This window comes from Prinia subflava, chromosome 2 (assembly GCF_021018805.1).
Source record: "Prinia subflava isolate CZ2003 ecotype Zambia chromosome 2, Cam_Psub_1.2, whole genome shotgun sequence".
Classification (NCBI taxonomy): Eukaryota; Metazoa; Chordata; class Aves; order Passeriformes; family Cisticolidae; genus Prinia; species Prinia subflava.
Genome location: NC_086248.1, coordinates 14,381,638 through 14,395,366, shown reverse-complemented (window position 1 = coordinate 14,395,366; position 13,729 = coordinate 14,381,638).

The window sequence follows — 13,729 nt, the reverse complement described above, 5'->3', positions numbered from 1 at the left end:
GACCTGAACTTGCAGGTATCAGTGCATGTAACAGTGGCACTTGTCTTTGCTGCCTAATCTGTCATATGATAACCTGTGCCACCCTCAAAAGCTCACGGCTCTCTATTGTCAGGAATTTTAGAGGGAAAAATAAGCCTGGTTCAATGTGACTACAGAAGTTGGAACCACTTGTAAGTAAACTGTCTGTTTACTGAAATCCCTACATTGCTTTGAGATGCTTGATAGGCCACGAGATGTTCTGTGACATCCACCAAGGGAAATAAAGTGAGATAACTGGATTCCTCTGCATTTCTTACTGTTCCAGGGTAAATGAGATAATAGCGATGACACAGATGTGGGAGAGAGGGAGATAATTTGCTGGTACACTCCCTTCTGGGCTGAGCTTTCTCATCCAAATTTGTACATTTTGTAGACTGAAAAATTTAATTTTGAGCAGCAAGGCAAAAAAATTATGGTGCAGTCCAACACCGCTCATTCTTGGGTAGGCTACAATTAGAAGTGGAGTACAACAAACTAATCTAAAATCCCAGATTTCAACCTAATTCACTGCTACATCAATCCAAGACACAGGATGCAACAAAACACGAAGGATCTTGTCTCTACATCAGTCGTGTGAATAGGAGCAGCCACTTCCAGCTGCAGTGGGAAGGCAAGGATCTTGGCAGTGGGCTGCAGGATTGGAAATGTGCCTTACAGTGAGGTTTTACCCAAGGACCCTCATCTGCAACCCAGTGCTGCAGCTTCTCTTCTGCTCAGGGAATGTATGGGGCATTTCCCTGTGCTGCACTATCACTGTGTCAGAAAATGTTTTGTACAAAAAAAAAGAGATTTCTTCCTACTGAGCAGTCAGTGAGGGAGGGTGATGGACATTTGGGATGCATATCTCTAGGTATTGCTTCATTTATAACCAGAGACTAAAGTGAAACCAGCCTTTTTCATCGTTAATTTGATTCCACTTTCCCTCCTGTTCAGACTGTACCATTGCTGCAATTTAATGGGAAACAATGCTTACTCCAGTGAAAGATCACCAGAATTCAATTGCTGGCTCATCTGTCTCGTTCTGATCAAGTGACAAAAGACACACACCATCACAGTAAGCCATGTCCTCTGATTCATGGGATCTTCCAACACTTTAGTATTTAATGACTCAAAAAACTGTCATGATAAAGGCTGCAGGAATGAAAGGCTGCAATGTGAAAGATCTGCCTCAAATAATAAAAAAGGTAACTTTTGATTTGTTTCGTCTTTTTTCCTAGTGTGTCCAAGAAAAAGTTTAGAGATGGCTTGATCAAATACCAGCATAGCATGGAAGTTCCACATAGCTGAGGGCTTGTTAATGTAACAGGCAAAAGCATAAAGTGCTAAGTGTAGCATACTCGAAGAAGATGCACAATATCATAGCAAGGAATTATCTTACCATGGAAGGAATTAATTTTGGATGGGCAGATTTTGCCACCTCGACTCTTGACTATATAATATTTCAAAAGATGTGACTACTGAGAAGTCAGTCACTCAAACGTTAGTACCCAGTGTACCCAAGATGGTGAGGGTGTCCCTCCTGGCCTGGCATGAAATGATGCATATTTCCTATAAGTGCTGTTCTGCCCCAGAGAGGTGAAGAGCATCTCATGGGGTGTGAAACTTCTAAACATCCTCAGATGAATCAAGCTGAATCACCCTCAGTGGATTTCTGCAGAGCAGAAATTTCAGGTGCCCAGTGCACTGGAATTTGTTTCCAGCTGAGACCACAGTAACAATTAGGGTGGAAGAAACCTTTTGAAACCCCCCCAGTTCAATCCCTCTGCTCAAGAACAGCCAGTCAAAGCAGGTTTCCAGAAGCACATCCAGAGAGGGTGAGCAGTCTGAGACTTCTGCAAGGGGTGGCAAATACATCTAGGGAACACATGAGCTTTTCTGAAGTGCCTTCAAGAGGCCAAAAAAGGTGCTTCACAGCAGCTGCGCTGATAATAGATGTCTGTGTTTGGGCAAATTAATTTCAGCCCTTGTGTCTGCTTGAACATGGTTCCTGGAACTTCAGCTGCCTGCTGGGCTCCACCACCAGCTTTGGGTCAACTGACTCCAGAGGGATCTGAGAGTGCACAGGGTCTTAATGCTGAGCTGAACCTTCCCTTCTGCTGTCTGCTTCCTGAATTTGTAATCACATGGTGAGGTACAGAGCACTTTGCCGAGGAAAAGCAAAGAGAATGGTCTTGTTTTACAAAAATCCCATGCAGCTTAATAGTTTTCTGCTACAAAAGAATGATAAAATGAGTTTCTCCCATGCTGCTTGGTTAGAAAAAATATCTATGAGATATGAATAAAAATACCTTAATCACATGGTATTAAGGATGAACCCACAGTCCATCACAAGCATGATGAGATGACTTTCAGGCTTCCCTGTTAGATCAGGGGGTGTCTGAATCTGGCTGCTGGACCCCTACCTGTAAAACGTGGAATCATTCAGACTGGAAATGACTTTTAACATCAAGTTCAACTATACACCTAGCATTACCAATTCATGTCCTCAAATCATCAAGCTAAATTACCCAACATCTGTTTCTGATCTTACAGATCAAAAGAGGACTTGTGCCAGTTGTGTCAGTAGAAAATTAGATAAAAATCAGCAATGAGCCATGTGTTCTGGCACTGGATCAGAAACAGCCACAGGAGCAGAATGGTGACTGCTTTCCAAAACACAAGAGACACTCTGGCAGCTCCTGCAGCCTTGACTCCTGCATCCCATAACCCTGACAGAGCAACCACTGCTCTGCACAGCTCTTCTTTCTGTTCCCCCACCTTCCTCTCCAAGTCCCTGATCCCTCATGTAAATCAAGACAGCATTATAAACTGTGCTGTCATCTCCTATTCTGGAAATGTAAATTCAAGAGTCTTTCAACAATAGCTGGGAACAGTGTGGTTAATGTGTTCCAGCTGATGAGGCTAGATCAAGCCAATTAACTTTTTTCATTTCTACAAGGAGATTTACCTTCCAGGTTTTAATATTTATAGTGGAATGTTGGAGTAGTTTCCATAAACCAGTTCCCTAAGTCAGTCCCAAATTTTCTCTGTTATAATACTTAAAGATTTCTTCTAACTCCACGAATTTCATAGCATTTTAACAGAAGTGTTTTCTTGCCTAGCTTTCTCTAGACAGCTTCTCATGCATATTCAATTTGAACAAACAAAACTCTGTGTAATAACTCTGATGTTATTGTCCTAGGATTTCCAAAGGAGTGAAGATCACTTGGGATAGCTGATGACCACAGTTGGTATTCTTACTACAGACTAAATAACTAAATCATGTGATTTCACATGCAGAATCATCTGAATAAATATAAAAGGCTAACCACCCACACAACTCAATTAACAAACTATCAAGATACACTCTCATGCTTATTATTGCAATAAATCTGTGATTTAAATTCAGTGGCAAAATATTTGCAAACATTTACTCAACTACTGCATGCTCATTTTTTTTTATCATAAGATGAATCAATGAAGCTCAAGGAGTGGTGTAGCTCCACACTGTTTAATGCCACACATAAGTCAAGCATTATGTTCTTTAGTCCACACTGTGGCCCTGCATAGAAACGGTGTGACATAATCTCCTGTTTATTACAGATGGAGTGACAGACACAGATTTTACTGCTGTCAAAATAGCATTAACACTTGGTAGTAGTCATGTCATGAACTTATCCCTCCATCAGACTGCCTGGTATGGTGTTATATTGCAGAAAGGATATAGTCATTGATGCGTTACTGGGAAGAAAAGAAACATCAAAGCTGCAGTGCAGTGACTGGAGAACAAAATGAGTCTGATTCATCACCCTGAAAAATCCCATCTGAAACAAACGTCTCGAAAAGCCAGCACAGTTGCACCTTTTCTGCTAAAAACAACAAGAAAAGTCAGTGTGCACAAGAAAGAGAGCATTTGCCACTTGTCCAGGCTTGATGGGAACATGAAAGGACATACTGCTGGTTAGTATGAAAGCAGAGGAGGAGAATAGGTGGGAGTAGCACAGAATTTAGAAGGGCAACAGAGAGCAGAAGAATGAAAAGCAGTACAGAGAGAGACACTACAGAATGGAGAGGCAAAAGGGAAGGGAGTGAGAGACCTTTTACATTTTTTATTCCATTCTATCTTTTCACAAAGCTCCATTTTCCAACTTCCTTTGAGTGACTTCAATTCAATATGATGAAAGTCCTTTTAGTACTTTCAGCACTGCCAGCCATTTACTAACAACAAAGTGAGTGTGGTAGTGATGGTGCATATGTGTGTGTGCATGTTTGTACATACACACACATACGTACGAATAGAGTCAGTCTTGCAGGACTGATGGAAAACATTTTTAAGTGCTTTCAGAAAAGTTTGCTACAGTTGTAACAGAAAAATTTTTCAATAATTACATTTACCATTGGGTTAACATATATTTAGATATATGAATTCATCCTTTAAATTTACGTCCAAAATATTTTTCTATTACTAGTTACTTTCTGTATGGTGCTGAAAATATTTATTGGCAGAGTGTCACCCATTTACAATCCAAAGGTTGACAACTAAGAAGCTATGAAGCCAACTCCCTAATAAGCTTCAATCTATTCCCATATCCTTATTTACCCATTTACCTCAGACGAAATTGCCATTCTGTTACTTCTTCCACCACCTGCACGGATCTGACTCACTTAATTTGAAAAAAATCCAGCACAGCAAGATACTACATGTTCATGAAAATTTATGGCTATGTATCCTATCCCTTTAATTTCCAGTTGGTAATTCTTAGTGAATCCTACACAGAAAGTCTCAATGAAACTGAAAACACCAATAATTGCAATGAAATAAGCCCACTGTATTTTTCTGATTGATATACTGGTCTTCTGTGGTTACTTCTGATTAGTACCTGCAAGAAAACCAAGGAGATTGCAGTAAGGTGGTGACTTATGAATTAAAAGAATAATTTTGTAGAGGACATGATGAAAAAGAATTTTTCCATTCTAACATATTTCCTAATGGTTCAGGAATTTATACACATGGTTTAATTGCTACCAAGTAATCCAAGGTCAGGGATGGCATTATAAATCACTACAGTGAATGCCTCTTCTTTAAAACCTCTGTGAGATAACTGACTCCTGGTTCCTGATCTTAAAGTTAAGTAAATGAGAAAAGAGTTAATTGTTTTAAAGATTTGTGAAATAAATGTAGAGGAACATCTGTACATTTATTTAATTGGTTATAAAAACATCCGTCAATGCCAAGTGCTCTGAAGTTCATGGACATAATGCTAAGAGAGAGGTAGATATAAGCATTATTGCCTTCCCTTGAAGAAAAATGGATACTAAGAGACAGCATGTCTGGATTTTCATAAATGAGTGCTGAAAGTGCTTTGGTTTCTGACTGCCTGGTGATGGAAGGGGGATCCAAGCTCTCCTCTCCCTGCCCTGAGATGGACATGGATGTGCTGGTCTCTAATGCTGGTGCCTAATGCTGGTGCCTGCAAATGCACAAGCAGAGGAGGTGGTAGGTGGCTGCACAAACTGGTATAAACCTTTTATCTCCCCTCCCTAAGCAAAATCACATGCCCAGCAGACTCATCCTAGCCAAATCCAGCCTGCTGACAGGCAGCAGGAGAGCTCTGCTCTGTACAGGGGATTGGTCCCCCATTCAGCTCTGGTTCCTAAAGCATTGACACAAATTACTTTTCAGGCTGGACTTCAGGGATGTCCCAGCTTTCCCAATGTGCAGTTCATCTTGGGCAATTCCAACAAAACTAAACATTAAACCAAATTGCCTAGGGGAGAAGAAGGGAGGAAAAATGTCCTAAGAATCTGATCTGATAATTTAGTCTTCTGTGAAAAAATAAAAAAGACTGTCAAGAATGAACTTTCTTCCCTTTAGACACAGTCAGAAATTAAAAGGCAGCTTTTCCTGCAAGGAGAGAGCCCTGGATGTGATACAGGGCCACTTTCAGCCACATGGAATAATGGAGTATTGCTTCAAACTGTCAAGGAAAAGCCCTGGAGAAAAGGGATATTTGTGAGGAACCTGCCTTGCTTCTAAACAAGCAGAAATATTTCTTTATGCCTTCATGGTAATTTACTTTTCTCTGATGTTTCAATCCTATTTGGTGTAGAATTTATAGCTCCACAGCCAAAGGTGTGGGGATGCAAAAGGCTGGAATGAGACATGAATATTTTGCTTATGCCAGCCCAGCTTTTCAACTTCCACATAATTTCCCACTTCTTCAATCTCATTTACCCCATTTCTGAAGGAGACTAAGCTGTTCAAGGTCTTTATGACCATCAGGCCTGTACTCCAGTGTAGCGACTGTTCCTCTCTGTTTGGTATCATCTGCAATTCCTCCTCCAATGGTCATGGTAAAGCAGAGCTCAGACATAATTTTTCAGATGTCAGTTAGAAATAGAAAAAGCACTATCCTTTCCATGCAGCTTGCCACGCTGAGTTGAAAACAGACTTCTTTTGCAGTCAGCCTGGAAGCAGCTTGAAACATTCCTGTCTCTTGTGTGTCCTTGTGTCCTATCCTGAGAAACCTTGGCTGCAGTTACACTGAGACGTAGAGATGCTCAGCCTCCCACTGAGGGCCTTTATTGACTTGTTAGAGACAGGAAGCAATTTAAAAGCCTTTTCTCATTTACCTATTGACTTTCACATCACTCCTTTAAAGGATTATTGGATCTTGAGATAGTGACTAATGATGTTATCACTATTCATTAATCCTGAAAAGCGGCTGCCATCCGTGGAGTTTGGCAAACAAGATGAAAAGAAGACACTGTAGGAAAAATGAGTATAATGTCTCTAATGAAATTCCAAGAGGATAGCTATTATAAGCAATGCACCTTATGGAGTGATAATAGATTTTGAAAAGTGGTGACAGGTTCTTGCTCAATGAACAGCAAGAGAAAGAATTGGTATAAAAACATTCAAGTGACAAACAAAAGTTCAAAATCCCATTTCTGCAATTATTTCTGCAGTAGTCCTGGCCTGGTATCTAAAGTCATTGACAAACTTGGAAAAGTCTAGTGGAGGCCATCTAGTTGGTCGGGGCAGGAGGGCTTGTCCTGTGAGCAGAGCTGAAGGGAGCTGGGATGGGTCAGCCTGGGTAAAGGACAGCTTCAGGAGGGTCTCACAGCAGCCTGGCCCTGCCCACCCAGAGGGTTATCAAGGAGCTGAGATGGGCTCCTCACATAATGCACAGTAGGAGAATGAGAGGCAGGTGTCATAAATTGAAAGAATAGATTCCAGACAGATATAGAAAAAGAAATTTCACTGAGGTCAGTCAGGAGACCAGACTGTCTGGAGAGCTTCTTCAGCCTTGGAGAGTTCAAGACCCACAGGGGTAAAGCTCTGAGCCTGAACTCACAGATGACCCTGCCTGCAGCAAGAAGTTGGACAGAGGGTACCTGAAGTCTATCCCAAAGCAGTTGATTCTGGGGTTCTGCTTCCCTTTTCACAGCAGTTTTCCAGGACTTCTAAAGAATACTCCCAGTCTAAACACAAATAAGATGATCTTCAGTGCTCTAACTACATCTGTCCTTACAATGAAAGAAGCTGATTGGCCAGCCCATATTCATATATCCAGGTGAAAAGAACCTAGAGACCACCACAAAACCACTGGGGAGAAAAGCAAGTCATGCTGCTTACTGTACAAGACTAAATCCTCTCACAACCCATCCTTTAGCAGAATGATAGGCTTTTACATTAAGTGGTGCAACACCCTGGAAAATGAGTAATGACTACAAATAATTCCTGCAAATGGAATGAAAATCCCTCACAAGTCTGTCTGATCTCTGCTTCCAAAGTGCTCCCATTCATATTAATCTGCTCTAAGATCACATTATTCCTTCACTGCAAGCGCCTCCATTCACACAGGCACTCATCCAGAGTTATGCTGAGAACATATTGCAGAAGTGCAGAATTTCAGAGCTAGAAAACTTGTGTTAACCAGACAGACGTTTCCAAGAAGAGAACACATGCATGAAGTTTATACTGCTCCCTCTATGGAGGTAGAAAAACCTATGGTCTCCACAGGGCTGTGTCCCCAATCCTTTTGTAACCACATCTACAGGATGAAAAGCTTCAGGTCATCAGAAAAATTGGTGCTTCCTCTGCCTACAGCAAGAGCATATCACTGTCTGTAAGCAATGCAGGTTGTTAAGAAAAAGAGAATATTTATTTTAGCACAAACATGATTCTGAAGGTTTTTTAAATAGCACAGTAATAAGCTTGAGCTAGCTATGTATATTACATTTTCATGTTCGTTATGAAATTTAATGTCAGCTTAAATACATGCATACATTTGAAATGTAGAGAACCTTTTGCAAATTAAAACTATATTGAAAAGAAATTTTAAGACAAAATATTCTATATAAATCCACAGAAGAAGTCTTATCTGAATTACTGACTCAAGTCAATGAGGAAGAGAATAGAAGCTGATAGAATCTTGACAATAAGAAGTTTGAAGTGGTTTAGCTTCAGAATTGGAAGGCCACCTGGTCAAATTTTATACTAGTATGGTGATGCAGTGTATTTTCAAAGGCAGAGTGGCTTGTACAAATAAAGTAATAACTATCCATAGAGTAATGTACTATTAGGGGCTTTCATGCAGGAAGAATTTGTTTTATCAAATTGATTGATACAGATTTCATAAGTGCTCAAAAATATAAATGTTCTTGGGATTCTCTAGCTGCTGCCTCTCTCACTCTTCTAGCTTTTGGAGAAGCAGAAAAATTCATTCCTAAAAGCAAAAGGAAATTATTTCATCCAGGGTATTGTGTTCAAACTACCAGAGCAAAAACTAAAACCTAAATGGAAAAAGAACAGCAGAGATTCCACTTTTAGGACAGAATGATCCTTTCATGACTGAACAATTTAATACATATGACTTGCAAGTTCTGTGCCTGGCTCTGTCATCTTTTTAAATGCCAGTGTCAAAATACCTATTAAGAAACAGGCTTTTATTGAGGAAAAGATAATAAAAACCAGGTACATTAATAAGCTGTATGAGAAGCCTCACTCCAGAAATAATGAAGCTCATAAAATGAGTTTTGACATTTACATTCACATCCTAAAGCAACCAAGCCCTTTAATATACCCAGATCTGACCAAGAGCGATTTACCAGCCATGGAACTTAATAAAATTTTGTATACACCCAACCTGTGGTATTAGGTCATCTATAAATAGAACAACAGAATTTCAAATTACATTTCTTCTTCCTTCAGAAACATTGAATATCTAGAAAACAGGAAACTGGATTTTGTGTTCCTTCAAGTCCTCAGAAATCCCTAATGAAGCCCACACAGTCCATGTGTACAAAGGATCATTTTCAAATAACGATTGGGGATGGGATTTTGTGCATGGTAGGAATATACACTAAGCAGTGGAGCTGAAGTTATAGGTCATAAAGAACCTCATGGATCTACAGTCACTCCAGAGAGCCTGCTAAAAACTGTTGCCCCTGAGCTGCTTGAGCTTCCCAACCGAGCTCCTCAATGCCTACAACAATTGGTCCAGTGTGAACATCTGGACCAATGTCATGGTAATATGAAAATGGTATTGTCTATGTAAATTAGTATCTACTCATAGATCTGGATATTGATTTCTGCTACCATTTTGGAACATAATTTTATTTCAGTTATTGGATTTTGGAAAAGAATTAAGGAAATAAATAGCTGATGTTTGAAATAATCATTTGAGATGAAAAACAGGAACAACAAAAAGCTACTCACAATATTCACATATATTTGAAAGCAGCTGAGTTAGTTACATACGAATACAACAAATACATTCTGAGATTTTTAATGTCTCATGTTCAATAACTGACTTTCATTTGCTATAAAATTATTGCTGTCTTACTCAAATGAGACCATTTTGAATGTAATGAATTCTAAAAATTAGCAAATTTAGGCAAAATAGAAGCATTCTTGGAATATAATTTACTACAAAATCAAAGCACTAAGGTCGCTGAAGCATTGCACCATAACAACCTGTTCAAACACTAAACTCTCAAAAAATGGACATTAAAATGGAAGACAATAAAACTTTTTTTTTTGTGCTTCTTCATTCTGCTAAATTCCATGAGACATAGCAGCACTCCATTTTAAACCTACATCTATTGGGAATTAATAAAATAACATAAGGAGAAGTGTTTTCAGGATCAAATTGCATCTTTGCATCAGTTAGCACAATTTTCTTACATTGTTCTAAATATTCTATCTTTTTTCCACACAAATAATATTTCAGAAATACTATCTTGTTTATTTATGAGTGAAATAATATTCAAGACTGGATGCTGAACTGGCTGAAGCATTAATTTACAAAACTTATTATTTTAGGGTTTTGTGCTGTAAGAGATGCCTTTTGTTTCCATTCAAATAACTCCACTAGAAACTACTAAATTATGTTCTGCTGAAAGGGATGAAATTGTGAGGACCTCAAGCAAACCACTCAGGCCAGTAGAACATTTGAATTCTCTTCAGCTGCTTTCAGATCCAAACCCTACTCCTAAGCTCCTGAGATCATTCCCATCTCCTCTAGTGACCCATTATTCTGTGATTCTCAGTCCCTGAAGACAGAATCAGCCATAGGTCAGGTCTTTTCTCTCTCAGGAACTAGTACCACAGTTTACTCTGTGCTTAGTAGGTGCATCACCTGTCTCAGCTGCACACTTTGTGCCTCAGTTCACTAATTTGCTAAATGAGAAATAGTGGCATCTATCCTGAAAATAACCTAAAATGTTTAGTGATGCATTTAAACAGGTTTTAAATTGCAAGTTAAATGAATAGGCAAAATTACAATAGAGACAATGAAATAAAAGCCTTCCACAATTCTGTTTACATCATTCAAAGTGCCTGTAGGATTGCCAAAGGTTTTCCCGATCTCTCAGAAAACAGGCAGCCCAGAAAAGAAGAAAATATGAACAAACCTCTTATAAGGAAGGCTCATCCATTTCTAATAACAGGAATAAACCAAATCTGGGAGGCAGTATGAGTGCTTAGCCAGGTTTTGATCTTTTACAACATTTACGGATACACCTGTCTTTTAATTAAATTTACCATTTCAAAGGTACAACATTACATTTTAAATATCTCCCTCTAAGTTTACCTTTGAAATTTATTTCCAATTTGTATCATTATATTTAAAAACCAATTCTGGTTTCCCCAGTGCCATAGAAAAGAAGAGAGCAAATCAACATTTCCAGAGTCAAATGATCCTTTACTGGAGAGCTAATAACCTTTTTCCATCTTCTCTCTCTGAGGTTTATTGCTGCTCTGTCTCATGAATCCCACCATTTCACCATAAAACTGTATTTCTAACCTCGTTCTACAAATGGAACCAAACATTTTTTTTCCCACAGAACAGGAGCGAAATGCTTGCAGTAAGATAAGATCAGCTTTTCACAAAAAGCTTCCACACAAACATGAACTAGTTGGGGATAATTTATAGACCGCTGGGAACACTATAAAAGATTTATTCTATTTAGACAACTCGTTTGATTTTTTCTGTATCCAAGTTTAATTCCACCCTTATTAAAATGGCCATTTTGTCTATTCTCTCACTTAATGAATGGAGATAATCTGGCACAAATTTCATGTCAGATTGCAGCAATATCCGTCTTGAAGCCTGCAAATGCTCAGCTGAGTGCTGGCAGGTTGATTCTCTGTTCTCAGCACACGGCATTCTCCAAGCTGCTGCTGGTTTGGGTGGCTGATACCAGTGGAGGTTGATGCCAGGCTACTGTGCTGTGGCCACCATTGTTGGCCAGTGTGAACTTCTTGTTGGCTCCTCTGTAGATGAGCATGAAAAGAACAACTCAGCCAGCCCAGGGTAGGTCCCAGAGCCTGACTGTGAAGCACCACCAAGCCTACAGTGGCCTGACATTATTCCAGCCACCAGAGCCATTTAAATACAGACAGGTGACTGCCTTGCTCCTGCCCAAAGCTGTGAGCCACCACTGGTACCATTGTGTCTCTGGTGGCTTGGCAGATGTGCCAGACCCGCTCCCTGGCACAGCGTGGCTGTCTGTGTGCGAGCCTCTGGCTGCACACCAAGCAGGTGGGAGACGTGAGGGCATGGAAAAACAAGTCATGCTGCCTACAAAAATACCTGCAGCTCAGTGCAATTAGTGCTGGCTCGGGGTGACCTGCACATGGCAAAGCAATGGTTGTAAGGCAGTGGTAGCAGGTTGATGGGCTGTGCCTCACAGACTCGCGTAGGGCACCATGTCACAGTAGCTCTGGGAACAGTGCAACCAGAAAGAGAGCCAGAGAAATGGGTTATTCTACATCATCGGTTTGCAAAGACAGATGTTGTAAAGCAGATATAACTTTAGAGCTCTCTTGTGTTTATTTCCTCCAGATTACAGTGACACATAAAGATAAGGTTTGGTTTCAAGGGAACTGTGTCTGGCTGGACCTGCACCAGCTGCCCGATGTGCTTACTTCAGAGTAATGTGTTCTAGATTCATTTCTCATACACTCATTTCCCATTGCTGTTTTACTTGCATACCAATAGAATCCTGCACAGAATTCTGTGCAGAATCACCAAGAAAAGACACAGAGGCTACCAAAACCAGAGTGCAAAAGGTGCAATGAGGGCAGTTCTTTGCCTGTGTTGTTCCCAGACAAAAAGCCAGTGCTGGTTAATTGACATTTTTCAAACAGACAAAACATACAAGACCATTTACAGGACAATTAGCTCTGAACCTTATTCCTGGAAGGGGTATGGATTTCCTACTGCCTATATAGAGTAGGAGTTACTTTTACTCCTTGGTTTCATACATCAAGCAAATTTGTGTCAAGAAGGTGATGGCAGAAGGAGTAGGACAAGTCGAAATGGTCACCAGTTCCATGCTCTAGAAATCAGGGCTGGGTGTCTTCAGTGAGGTGTGCAGAACAGTGCTCTTCCACAGGCTCAGACTGGAAGAGCAGGTTGTCCACGCTGTTATTTAGCCCATGCATCCTCAGGATTGTGGATTTATACATGGACTATCAGATTTTAGCTTTGAGAGCCAGAGGTGATTTGGCAACAAATACATCCTTGGCTAGGAGAGATGTGCAAGGCACTGGAAACAGGTCAAGTGATAATATCAAGAGAAAGTCTCTCTTGGCTTGTCTCCTGTACTTCTCTGTTCAGAATCACAGAATGTTTAACTGGATCTTTCCAGCCCAGAGCAACAAACTAAATTTATAATGCTCTTAATTGCTTTTTCTTTTCTTCTTCCCCAGCTGGCAGATGGACCTGTACCATATCAGCATTGCTTTTTGTTGTGCTTTCAAGAATGATAATAAAACCAACAAAATTATTTTCTTTTCTGCTCTGTGAACACTGCAGAGAAATTTCAGTAAACAGCATTTGGTCTTTATTTATTTTCATTTTCAGTTCTTGCTGAGATCAAAAAATATTTCTGCTGTATTTTGTTTGCTTTTATTATACAGTGTTCCAAACATTCTCTTTTAATTCTCACAGAGGATGCTTTTTGGAAACAAGCCAGCTTTGCTGAATCTTTGGCAGTGATGTTTTGAGACAGAAAACAGGAAATCATGCTTGTATAGACAAAGAGGGATAAAAGATGACTCCTATCACATGCATCAACCAAGAAATCCACCTGGGGCTGGACATAGTGAAGATTTTAGTTACAAATGCCTGCCTTTACAGGTAACCTAAGATTCAGCTCAAAGCAGAGACACCCTCAAATGTAACCTCACATTCAGTGA